Genomic DNA, 13,671 nt, shown 5'->3' with positions numbered 1-13,671 from the left:
GGCTGCGACAATTTGGCCACCGTCGGTGGCATTTGCTGCAAAAAAAATCGAGTAATATTCATAGAGTTTATCACTCGCAATCCATCTTCAGTCTGGCGACGGTTATGATCCACTCACTAATTTCGATGGATTGCCGCAAAGCCCCTCGGATCGGAAGATATAATACTTTGCGAAGGTTGTTTGAGAAGAAATAAAAACGGTGAGCATAATGAAACGCGTAAAACTGTTGGATTGTGAACAAAAGATCAACATTATATACTTCGCTGTTATACAATCTATATTTACAGCCACGTTCTTCACTCTCTCTCTGTCTCTCGCATATTTGACGCCGCCAGATGAGCAGATGAGAATTGTGCATCCATCCAGCACTAGAGCAGTCGTGGCCGAGCGGTTAAGGCGTCTGACTAGAAATCAGATTCCCTCTGGGAGCGTAGGTTCGAATCCTACCGACTGCGATCATCAAACTTTTTGCTGCGACTCTGTTCCAACAACACCTTTGAACAAATAAAGATTTTACATTTTGATAATACCTATTTTTTAAACCAATTATTAAGCTAATAAATGATGGCTTATGTTTGATTTTTTTGACACGTTTAACTTGATTTTATTAGCAAATTTACTTTTTTCAAATCCAGCGATTTTTATCGTCCCGTACATTACACTGGTCGACAGAAACGAAAAAAGTGCTGCCATAACGTTCAAAATAGTTGCCCTAGAAAGAATGAACCTTAAAACCATTTCTGTGAAACTTTGTGCCTCTAGCCATTATCAAAACGCGTCGCATAGTAATTGCTCGCCGCGTTCGTCGTTTCAACGTTTTGTTTACGTAAAAACTCATTTAAGTCTTCATTATAATCTTTCATGTCGTTCCAGTTAGAGCTGTGCTCACCTGTGTTGACCAGTGTTGTTTTCTTATTTAAATTTCAATTGCTTTTGAAGTAAATCACGATTTTGTTTGAAAAATATTTGTGTTTAAATTTGCAATATTTAAATGTGCGTGGAATTTTGTATCATAAGCGATGAAGGCAATTCTTTGTATGCGATTTGACTTGAATTTTGTCACTTTTTTCTAACTGCGTAGGACCAAATTTCGACACGACAAGGAAGTAACGCTCATAATACGTTTCATATTTTGTTTCTTTCATTAACAATTCCAAGTAGTTCGACTACAAAATCAATACAAAAATTTTTCTTCACACGTTGTGTCACTTCCGTCATTTTCTCAACTAGGGATGTTACGAATATCCGCCTCCGCATCTGCAAATGCGGAACATCCGCATGAAAATTGACATCCGCATTCGCATCCGCATCCGCATCATACCATGGATATCGAAAAAAATATCGGTTCATAAAGTTTAATAGAAAAATTTTCTTTGGTGTATTTACTGTTCGCTTAAATAACTTTTGCACTAAGGAGGAAAATTATCATGTGAAATAGGGAAAAAACACAAGGGATGCTACGGATATCCGGATCCGCGAATGCGGGACATCCGCATGAAAATTGACATCCGCATCTTCATCTGCATCCGTAATCAGATATCGCATCCGCATCTGCAGCTGTCTGAAAAATCACATCCGTAACATCCTTACTCTCAACCCATTCCTCAGTAAATAACCCAACTTCAATTTTTTTTTCAAGAACTTTGCAGAAAAAATCAACTGTACCGAATGAGCTGTATCGATTGTACCTGTCGTAATGTGTCGCAATCGAACGTTCTGCACTAGGCATAGAAAAATTATAACGACTGTAAACAACAATACGAAAAGTGTAAAATTACCAACGTGCAGCGGAAAAGCAGCTCAATCTGTCCACAATTCTCGCCACATCGTTGTAGGACCATGCCCATTTTTAGCTTTTCAACCGATGAGGAAAAAAATCGCAGAGTTTTTGCTTGCCAGGTTTATCGCTTCTGTGTTTGCTCACGGGAAAACTTCGTTTTCGTCTTTGAAGACTTTACGCACTTCCAAGCGGGTTAGGAGCACCAAAATTGAACGTTTTAAAAGCTCTAATCTTGAGTTTGAGCTCCAGGGCATATTTTTTCGTTTTTGTTGATTAGTTGCCTACACAGATTTGCCATAGAGCTCAAGCTGGTTCCTGTGAGTTTTGGTGCTCTTTAGCCAGTTCTGTAGTGTGTTAAGTCTTCAGAGACTCAAATGAAGTTTTTCCGTAAGTAAACGTAGAAGCGACGAACCAGGTGAGCAATTACTCTGCGTCCTTTTGAAGCACTTCCGAGCCGGCTTTGAGCAATAAAATTCAGAGAAATGATTAAAATGCTATGAATTTTCAATTTTTTTTCAGTCGGAGCACTAGGACAAAACCTGTGTTGACTAGTGTAATGTTTAATCTTTTTTTGTTGTTCACGTCATTTTGTTTGGATTCCCAGTTTCAAAATTACGAGTGCACAAAAAATACGATTTTTCAAAGATGACTAGTACAAGATACCTGACTCGTGAAGGTTGCATCGGACATGATTGTCGCTGTGCGTGACCGAAAGTCGAAGTAATTTGTATACTGGTAAATTGATAATGACGGCAAGATGGCGAAAGTTGAAGCAGTTTTTTTTCAATACCCTTGTATGGTCCTGCCATCTAATTTTCAATATCCATGCACGATGCAGCCTGATTTTCGACATCCTTATACGGTGCTGTCCTCTAGTTTTTATTTTCATCTGGAGAACTATGCACGATAAATCGATTTTGCTAATTACCACAGTTTTATGCGTATTTAAGTCACCAGATGGCAGCACTAACCGTTGTTAAGGTGTCGTGGGCACGTAAACGTATTAAAAACTGAAAGTCAGGTATCTTGTACTAGTCATCTTTGGATTTTCCCAATAATCAAATATTTTTGATAGAACAGAGAAAGGCTGATAACAAATTGGAATAGTTTTTATGTCCAGGGTTAGCAAAGTGTGCTAAGGGGAGGGCAAAATATAAATAACACTGAGAAGAAAAAAAAGGAATAGCTTTCATAAAAAATTGTGTGCAAGTTACATCGTTTGTAACAAGAAACTCGTGGCAAAATAGTATAGGCAAATAGCAAGAAAGTTTTATTTTTTTTTATTTTATTTATTGTACCAGAAAAAACGTTTGGCATTCGAGACGTTTGTTTTGTTCAACTTACCTCAACAATTTGCGTTAGGTAACTATTTTACTATTTACCATTGGTAGTAGTGGGCACCGTTCCGCTAATTCGCTAATCGCTAATTAGCGACGTTAATATTCAGTTAGCGGTTTAGCGATTTCGCTAATTTTTGAGCTGGTGAGCGAAACTGTTAGCGTCGCTAAAATTTTGGCCTTCGAAACGCTAATCGCTAATTCGCTAAATTTTGTAGAGAAGCGACAATAGAACTACTTAGAAAAACTGTGAATTACTGATGGCGTACGTAAATTGCTTCGAAAGATGAGCATACTCTACTAAGAAAGTTACTTTTGGAACATACCTATGTTTCATTCGAACAACGTGCAATTGTTTTCATTGTCTAGAGTTCCCCCTTTACGACACAAGTGCAAGTCAGTCTTTTTACTCTAGAATGAAGTCCAGTTATCGTACAAGCCACAGGAGCATTTTGAAGAACAACTTCAAGGTGTAGATTGAATTTTCGGCACACCAAGGCACTTTTGGCACTTTTGTAAATTGTAATTCACTTGAAATTATGACAACTTCGGTTCTACTTTTTCGATTCAGATAATATTTGATTTTTTATAAAAACATTCCTAAAAATATCTGTTTTTAATGCAAGCTGAATAACTTTTGTTACTCCTTGTTTTTACAAAATCAAGTATGAACACCGTTTTGTGAACCTCTTATTGTAAATAGCTCTAAACAGTATTTCTCGCGTAATTTTTCAAAAGGACCTATCTAACATCGAGAGACTCTCTTTGTTTACTTTCTTTTTGATCAATAACTATGTTATATTTTCCATATTTCATAACACTCAATGCATAGTAAGCAAGACAGTATTACAATCTCTCGATTAAGGGGAAGAAAGCTTGGAAAAAGTTAGCGATTGGCGTCGCTAAATTTTTGGTTAGCGGTGCCCACCACTGACCATTGGTCGCTCCTACGTTGGTCTTTGAGAAAACTTATTTAAATCTTTGAAAAAGTTATCTTCACTGGGTGCAACAAAATTCACAGGAATGTTTAAAAAAATAGAATCTTAAATTTTATTCCAGTTTGAGCTCTAGGGTAAAGCCTGTGTTTACCAGTGTTGTTTTTCGATTTATTTCGATTTCTTCGTTTTTCCGCCACTTATAAGAATCATGGCAAAAAAAGTTGAAATTTAGTTCGAAACTAAGCAAAAAAAGAAATAAATAACTTTTTTCGTTGAAAATCAGAGTATGTACTGCTTAGAAAACTCTGAAAAACCTGTTTAATTTTATGTGGAAAAACCCAGGGAAGTTAGAAAATTTTTAGAACAATTATTTGCTATTAAAAAAAATTGTTCTAAGGGTCGGGTCTAAACTTATTTTTAATTCCTTTTTCTATTTCATTATATTAAGCAATTTCACGAGATTTCACGAGGTCGGTGTGACGTCTTTGGGAAAGTTGTAACTCATAATTTTGTCTCTCCAAAAAGAAACACACCGTAAAAAAACTTTTTTACAGAAAAAAAAATAAAATTGCCTATACAAAATGAAATATTTTGGAAATTTAATTTTTTGAACGAAAACAGTGAAAGGGTAGCTAAACGTTACAGGTTGTCTGATCATGAAGAACCGAGAAAACAGGTAAAATTTACCATAAAAAAAATAACCAGAACGGTTAGTTTGATTGGTAAGATGTTTCGGCGAAGCTATTCAGTGAAACAAAAAGAAATTTTTAAGAAAAAAACAAGATCACTATTATATATCTGGGTCAGAATTCGTGAAACGGATCACTTAGAAACGCGATGTCTAATTTTTCCAAATAAGTATTAAATTCAAGAGTTTCACTCGGGAAGTTGGTTTTCCAATTTTTATTGAATTTGAGTAAGTTTACAAGTTGTTATTGTCATTTAAAATTTAGGTCAAAATTGTTTTTAAACAGACAGCTTTGAAAATATTGCATCGAATTTGATGAAATTTTCACAGCAGATGCATCCTAAGTTGTAGTTTACGAAAATATTTTTTTGGAGAAAAAATATTTTTTCATTAGTAACTATTTAAAACAATATGTTGAAAATCTGTGTTCTGGGGCACTGACAAATCTGAAAAAAGTAAGAAAGTATTTTTGACGAAATTTCCAAACTACCCTGAAAATTCCGTGGTGGTGTTATTTTTTCATTAAAAGATATGGGCTTTCAAAGTTGGTGCCAAGCGCATTTTCAAGCGAGAAATGCTCATAAACCCAGTTTTCTTCAGTTCTCATACCAAAAAGTACACCATGAGGACTAAAAATAATAGCACGAGCGATCCTATCCCGTTGATGCGTTCTGTACGGTTGTCCCCAACTAAATTTTGCATTATTTTTCTAGTAAAATGTGTAGGTAGGCTTGCGAGTTGTTAGGGGCATGAAGTATACTGTCTTCATCATTTATATTTTCATCATAAATCTCTATCTTTCGTAGTTTTCATTATAAAAGGTTATGCTTTTTAAGATGATTAATTTTGTTTTTTTATACGACAGCCTGTTTAATTCCTGTCTGGAGGCGGTATATTTTTCCACATCTGTATCATATTATCAGTTCGTTTATTTTTCGCTTCGCCTGCTGCACACATTGTCTGCCTTAACCCATTCCGGGTGGAAAGAAATCAGATTTTACCTCTCAAAATGACCTTCAAACCCATATTACCCAGCAACTACATGCACAATTGACACAAACTGTATTGCATATTGTAGATCGATCTGTTCTCTAACCGTATTAAATAGTTCCGTCGTTCGAACCGGCAACTATAATTGTTAAGCTTCAATCAAAGTTTAGATGTTATGTGATACCATACGGCATCACCCGCCGGGAATGGGTAACTTGAATGTTAACGGGGTTAAAAGCTGTTTTAACAATAGAAATAACTTCGAAAAAAAAGGATTGGGAATAATTGGGGTTAATCAATTTCAGTGATAATTCTCTTTCAACTCTCTTTTTTTATTATTTGATTGGTAGCCTTGAAAGATGATTCTAGTACTCTAGTTTTTTTCCGCTCCGCACACACACAGCTAGCATGCAAACAAGACATAACAATAATAACACACGCTACCGGCACACTCACAGCTATTTGCAGTGGCCGGAAAGGCTGAAGGTAAACGCGACTCGACAAATCCAGACATGTTCAGCAATGCTTTACAGTGCTGCGGGCCGCCGGTTGGTTCGTGTGGAACGCTACGATCGAATGAGTCACCTGATTATCCTTGTTGCGCTAAAATCAGCTGCTGCTCTGCCAGCTCAACAAAGCTCTACATTTTGCAATAGACAGCATCACAAAATCACAATTTTCCGCATCTTGGTGGACGCATAGCTAATTTGCCAAAGGATTGTGGTAAGAATGAAAAAAATGCTTTGGAAACTAACTGAGTTTCAAGCATTCGAAAGTGGACAATTTTCGTGATGCTTTCAATGTTTTCGGTTCCGTTCGTCAATTTGTATTCCTACATATATATTGCCGTAAGACGTAATTCTAGGTCAAAAGCAGCTTAGTTTGAAATATGAGCACTATGAAACCAAAACGGAAATTCACTTTAACTCTTCACTTTAACAAATTTTGGTATTCAAAAGTACCTGTGTTTTGACCCAGAATTTTCCAGCGTTAGCACAGAATTGAATTTGGTGTTCCGTTGCATTAAAATATGTCCAAAGATCAGCTCTCTAGCCCGATGTGTTGTACTTCTACCGGCACCAGTTGTTTTCCTCTAATCGAAGCTGCAGAATGCAACAAGCAACATCAGGGACTAAGTTCGTGATGGTTTGAAAGGTAAAAACCTCTTTTATGTCAGCTCATTCTATCAGAGTCTTAAAGCTAAATAAGAATTTACGTTTCATTGTGCGAAAATTACATATCGTGTTGCTGCTTAGAAAAAGTACCATCAAACTCCCGTGTCGGATGGTAGTAGATAGCGAAAGTTCAGCATTTTCAGCCCCGCAACAGCATTACTGCTGTTGCGTGAGGCATCCTGCAGCTGCGGCTGGGGAAAAACAACATTTTAGTACTGGTGTCGATAAAAGTAAGTAGGTAAGTAAGTAAATTTTCAGTTCGTGATGGTTTGATAGGCCACGCTCTTTTTTATGTTAGCTCATTCTACCAGATTCTTAAAAGCGAGAATTCAATATACACTTGTCGCAGGACTTTAACCAGCAACGTTTAGGCGAGTGGTAGAAATATCTCAACTATTTCAATTACATTAACCAAAAGGTGCCATTGTATTTTACAATTGTAATAATACCAACAAGGTTGTTCAATTCATCATCATTTCGAATTGTCATTCGTCGATGATTCTAATTGTCTCGTTATCTCTGGTAGAATTTTCTACCATTTCTAGTATTTCTGCAGCTAGCAAAATCTTCCAAACAGCCGCCAGATAGACGGGTGTTTGAGAACACTGGTGCTAGAAATTGAAATTCGGCATGAGATCATCGGTACTATTTTCCCTTTCCTTTCTTTGCCACGATCAGCACCTAACATCGTATGGAACCGGATTGGTCTTGAAATGAATTATACATATAGCCTAAAACGTGCATTCCCGGTTAATTCGGTATTCATCATTTATATTTTGTTTTGTCGCCGTGTTGGCAAAAGTAAGCACTAAACGACCAATCAGAGGTCGGAATCTGCGTTTCAACAAGTAACTGTTTAGGGGCCGTTCCTAAACCACGTGGTCTTATTTTGATCACTTTTTATAACCGCCCCCCTCCTATCCCCGCGTGGCCTATCGTGGTCTTTTGGCCAACCCCCCCCTCCTTGCGACTTTAACCAGGTGGTATTTTCATTTGTCATGTACCGAAAATTCGCTTAAATTTTACATTTTGTTTCAAAACTTTTAGTACATTCTATATTTTTAAAATGCAAAAACTTCATTCTTGACATGGTGGCAACAAATTATAAGTCAGGAAAAAAGAACACGGTGGTCATTCCGTTAACACCCCCCCCCCCCACATCCGTGTGTGGTCTTTCGTGGTCTTTTGACAAAGCCCCCCCCCCCCCCCCGTCCCCCTCTTTATGACCACGTGGCTTAGGAACGGCTCTTTACTCGTAGTCTCTCCAAATCCAAAGACAACTAGCACTAAATGGCTTGAGCTTCTCAAAAAATGCTAGTCTCAAAAAAATATCACGACGCTTCACAATTTATGGTTGGGGTTGTCAAATCTTAAAGCTCTTCAAAGCTACCTTTCATTGCATTTTAAATCATCCTTCACTATAGTATTCACCAGGTGGGGTGTGCAAAGACTATACCTTTAAAACCAGAAAAACAAAGATAGTTCTAAAATATCTCCCCAACGATCAAACAGGAGCTGAGATCAAAGGGCATGGCCGAGTTTTCGTGGGGAAGCATTCAATTAAGTTATGCACTGGTTCCATGATAAGCTGTCAGTTGTTGGTGGCACATTCGCTGGTTCTGGGTCTCGTAATTAGTAATAATCATTCATTCAACCTAATGTCGGTCTGTTCCCGTTTACGGATAAAAATGAAAGCTCACGAACAATGACGAATGGAATACTGGATATTTCGAACTGTATCACGACTTGTTTCGGACTCACCAACTCATTGCAAGGATTTATCAACGAACTGAAACGAACCGATTGCCGAGTTTACTGAGAGTTATGCAACACAGAGTGTTTAAAACAGAGGCAAGCACAATCTGCTTTTACTGCGTAGAAAAAGTTTATTCCCGCAGAGCTGATCGAGCAGAATCAGCAGCATAAGCGAAAAATAATCTGAAACCTAATTCTAAACGAGATATTATAGCATTTTCACTATCCATATTCCATGTAGTCGAGAAAAAAGTACATTTCTCGCACAAGTTAAGCTTTTTGTTGAGAGAAATTGTGAATGTCGTATAAAGTCGATCTCAGACCTCGAAGATATCAAATACCTACTATCCAATATGACTATTTCTAGGACCATTATCAGAGGTCTGAGATCGACTTTATACGATATTCGATGACGACTTCCGGTATCCAGTTTCTACGTTTCTGAAAAACAGCCTTAAATTCTGTTTTCAATCATACGCATATTTTTTCCAGCAACGAAAGAGTATTGTTAGTTTCAAATTAATTTCATTACGTTCAAGTGGTGGCGTAATTGTTCATTCCCTGTTTTGGTCTGTTTGCACTCTGACCAATTTAGGTTATATTCTCCTTCCATCTCTTTGCTGTTATGTTACAAATTTCAAATTTTACTGTGTGTTTTAAAGAAACTCAAATTTCTGATTTCATGTTTGCCTTTGATAGTTTGATACCCCTTTCAAGTATGACCAACGGAACTTATATTGCTGAGAATATGTCTTAAATGTCATTCAAAGGACCTTAAATATTATTATATCGGATGTTCGTTCTGTCGCAGGTACGTTATGTCGAAGTTTATCTGCTAGCATGTTGAAGCAGCTAAATGTAATTAACTTTCAAATGAAATGCTTCCGAACTAAATTACGGTGCGAGTGATAAATCGAAATCATAAGCGCAGAAGCATTGGCGGAAATACCGAAATATCACGCAAACTGAATCAATACGCCTACAATAAAACACCTCCCCTGCTCAAGTTAAATTTCCTTAAACTCGATAAAACGCGACTAATCCAAAATGTACAACCATCAATTCTACTACAATCAACACTATCGTCAAGTGGTCATGGTCTCATTCTTCCTCCCTCGGCCTACCCAAGTGCCGAGTGTCAGTTTAGAAAGCTCAAAAAAATCTCATCCATAGAAATTAGGTTCATCCAATGGCTGAACTGCGCGTTTATTAAAGCGCCCGGTGGTGGCTTGTTATTTATTCTGCTCGCTTTTCCGCACCAAAAGCTGGTTGAGTGCACCGCCGAGAGCATCAGCCTCGTACGAGGTATGTAGGTATGGTAGATTATGTCGTCACGCCACACATCATGTCCCACTTCACCACCACCTCATCAGGCACGAGTACCAGCAGTAGCAGCGCATATGCCGCACCACATGTGTGATGAAACTTTACCAGTCGATATGATTTTTTTTCTATATTAGTGTTGATATTCTGGTTGTCCACAATTTATTCGAACTTCCTGAATTAAAAGGTACATTTTGAAGAGTTTTACAGGTCCTTCTGCTATCTTATAATTGTACTTAAAATGTGTCAAATAGACACTGGTTTGAGCAAACTTGTCGAAAAAGTTTTCCACTCGAGCTGAACTTCGACATTGGTTTGAAAAGTTGTCTCGTGGTTTCGGTGCTCTCATCTGATATTTTCCGGGAACAAATCGGACCCAGTCGGAAGGCTTATGGTTCTCCGGTGCTCTCTAAAGCCAAAAAGCACCCTCTGCTGATAGCCGAAAACCGACCCGTGCCTATCCGTGCAAATATAAATCATAGCCAGCAGATACATAAAATAGACTGTGTTTCTCTGCCTGCTGCACACTCGCCTGTCTTACTTGCTTTTGCTACATAGCCGAACATTGAATCGAACATTAGAAACGGGAAGTGGAAGTGGGAGGCGAAAAGCATAATTTCATTGAAAAATCGAAATATTCACTCTACCTATACCAACCCACATCCGCTTGGCAAGTTACTTCGGGCCTGTGCTAGGTGTCGTCGCATAGCGTACAGTACACACAGGGGGAAACTGATAAGCTCACTAACACACTCGTTCGCTCAGTCGGTGGTGCTAAATTTATCGATAGTGCTATGTGCTCTGCTTGTTGTGTAAGCCTAAATCACCAGTAGCGCAATTTGCCTCCAGTCTGTACGAAGCAGTCGTGGCCGAGCGGTTAAGGCGTCTGACTAGAAATCAGATTCCCTCTGGGAGCGTAGGTTCGAATCCTACCGACTGCGACGGATTTTTTTTTGTTTTGCTGCAACAGTTTCTCTCAGTTTACATCATGTAACCCAACTTTAATTATGTTTTCAAACGTGTCACTTTGGAATAAGGATTTAAAAATTCCTAGAGCACATGGTCATTTATAGTGTTATAACCCACTTTCCCCGTAGTATTCCGTGTTTATTTGGTTAACCAATCCCTACCTCCATCTATTTCTCTGGGACCCCGTTTTTTACAGTTAACCTAAAAGGGACTGTTTTCTGTAGGTTCAACTGTAGGTTCAACAACACAATTATTCTTATGATGTTTGATTGTATCCGATGCGGCCACTCCTTTTCGATTATCATTTGCATCAAGACTCAAGAAGAGTAAACAAAAAAGGGCCGGGAATACAATATATCATTTTATTGCAGAAAAAGTCGAAACATTGCATGTTTTCAACAAAATATACTCTGAAGGAATCATATTTTTATTCGACAAAATTTCTGAAAATTTAATTTATTGATTTTTACACCGAAGCCGCTTTTTAAACAACTTTAAACGGTTTTATATGCTAACATACGCGTGCGAAGCGTTTTTAATTTGAGTACAATTTTTCCACGTGGCGAAAAGTCAATGAAGTTTAGGAAGAAGCCTTCGATCATCGATCCAGTTGAACATGAATTAAGTTTTGACATGATATGGCAAAGTTATTTGCAGTTTAATAATTTTCGAAAAATCTAAATCATAATTTGATAGTTTAAAGCAGGCGAACCTCGATTTCACAGATTTTAAATAAAATTTTCGTTATTGATATCAGTTCTCGTACAGGCTAAACCGACAAAAATAGATAGCGATTTCTTTTAGAAAATGGAATTTCTTTTTATTTTAATTTGTTGTCAATAGTAACAACATTTGCATGAGATTTTTCGCAACGAATAAAGCGCATAACCTATATTGAATATGATTTTCCCAAAAAGATTAGTTATTCGGTAAGCACAAATAATTGAATTTTTTTTACGTAGGTTCATGTTAACATTCATGATAAACTTTCCACCAACGAATATGATAAATTTTATTTCTAAAAAAGTATCAAAAAATCAAAAGAAATTTCAACTGATTTTTTTAGAAGAATAGTCATGCATCTACAATTGGTCAATTGTTTTTGCTACCATTTTAACCCTGGAAAAAAAGTCTGCGTCAATTGGACTCCTCGCTAACAGCGAGTGAATTCTGGTGTTTGTTATTTATTGATATGTTACCGCCGTAAAGACCACTCATCGATAATGTATGCAGAAATATTTGCTTTTTCAATTATTTAAAAGTCGGAAGTCAATGTGACGCATGATTATCCTTCTATGCATATCAAAATATGATTATCTATCCAGGGTCAATCAGATCCTTAATTTCAGAGTGAGCGCTTTCAATCCAGAATGCCCTGAAAATGCGTAAATTTTTGCACACGCATTCCGCTTAAAAAATTGAGTCTTTCCGACGGGTGAAGAAAGTTTTGAGACTGTAGTTATTTTTTTGAGGTCGTATGCATTTTATCACACTTTATTTGAAGCAATAATTTTGAACAAATTTTGAGGTTTTAAAGGCTTCATATAATTTTGGTTGGCTTACTTTTGAATGATCATTATCTACTGCATTATCCATACAATCTGTTGATTTCCAAGTATTCCGTTTCAAATGATAAAAAATTCAAATCGTCGAGATCATTGTTTTTTTCGCACCCAGGATTGCACGTGCACCTAATTCTAGACACTGCACAGTATTCTGGACATCTCTTTTTAAAAATCATTCAAATTATAGGCGCTAATATTACAACACACTATGTTGTATCAATATGTCCATGTAAATAACCTTCATCTAACACTAGTAAAATAATCCTCTGCAAATCATCTGTTAACCTTGAAAGGATCGGTAGGATAACTTTTTGGCTTCTGTGCATTATTCCGATTACGGAAATGCCCATATTGGGTGATATTTAGTCATTTTAAATTGTTCAAATACCGATAGTCGCCATCTTGGATGTCGAAATAGTGCCTGTATTGGGGGATCGGCTATTTTAAGCTGTTTTCCAGAAACCAGAGGTTGTCACCAAGGATAAATCTTTCCTTGGATAAAATTACGTCTGGGGATCTTTGGTTTTTGAACATTATCCTGAACATTTAAAGTTGCTTTCCGGAAAAATTGATTGGAATTTGTTTTAGTTCGCTGATACTCCCACCCACCTTTTTAGAGAACCATCATAGAAACATTCGCGTACCCCCTGGAGGCTTTCGCGTACCCCAAGTTGAGAACCGCTGCGATAGCTAATAGATAAATAATCACAAAACCTTCACATGCCTCTCAATTTTTTCTAAAACATTTTTCCAAAAAAAAACTCGAATATATCTGCATTGTTTTTCAGCAATAACAATAATGAATTCTTGAATAGTCATCGATGGCAGTATTGAAATGTAAAAGTCAGAAAAAAACGAAGTCCTGCGGTCTATTGGCATCCTCACCCCTCTTAAAACCCTCGTTTATTAAGAGCGACCCTCAAAACGTTAAATTTCGCCGATAAACACTGCAACGGTTCTGTCCGCTGACAACAAATGTAAATCTCCGGCGCTTTAGTAGCTGGTGAAAACTTTCATTTCCGCTTGCCTCGGCCTGGACTAAAATCTATCAATCGCTTCGGCAGATCGGTAGATGATGCGTATGTGTACATTCAATTAAAATCCAATAAAGCACCGTCCAATCTATGCGAGCAGCTCGAGCCAGTTGGGAT

General features: G+C 37.4%; 2 non-coding genes across 2 annotated transcripts; both read left to right on the top strand.

The window, feature by feature from the left end:
• The first annotated feature begins 373 nt into the window (after window positions 1-373).
• On the top strand, window positions 374-455 carry Trnas-aga (transfer RNA serine (anticodon AGA)). Its single transcript has one exon. It is a non-coding gene; the product is annotated as a tRNA-Ser (tRNA).
• Window positions 456-10,845: 10,390 nt separating this feature from the next.
• On the top strand, window positions 10,846-10,927 carry Trnas-aga (transfer RNA serine (anticodon AGA)). The gene has a single exon. It is a non-coding gene; the product is annotated as a tRNA-Ser (tRNA).
• Window positions 10,928-13,671: the final 2,744 nt, after the last annotated feature.

This window comes from Wyeomyia smithii, chromosome 3 (assembly GCF_029784165.1).
Source record: "Wyeomyia smithii strain HCP4-BCI-WySm-NY-G18 chromosome 3, ASM2978416v1, whole genome shotgun sequence".
Classification (NCBI taxonomy): Eukaryota; Metazoa; Arthropoda; class Insecta; order Diptera; family Culicidae; genus Wyeomyia; species Wyeomyia smithii.
Note: the sequence above shows the minus strand (reverse complement) of the source record. Positions and strands in the feature narration are given on the sequence as shown.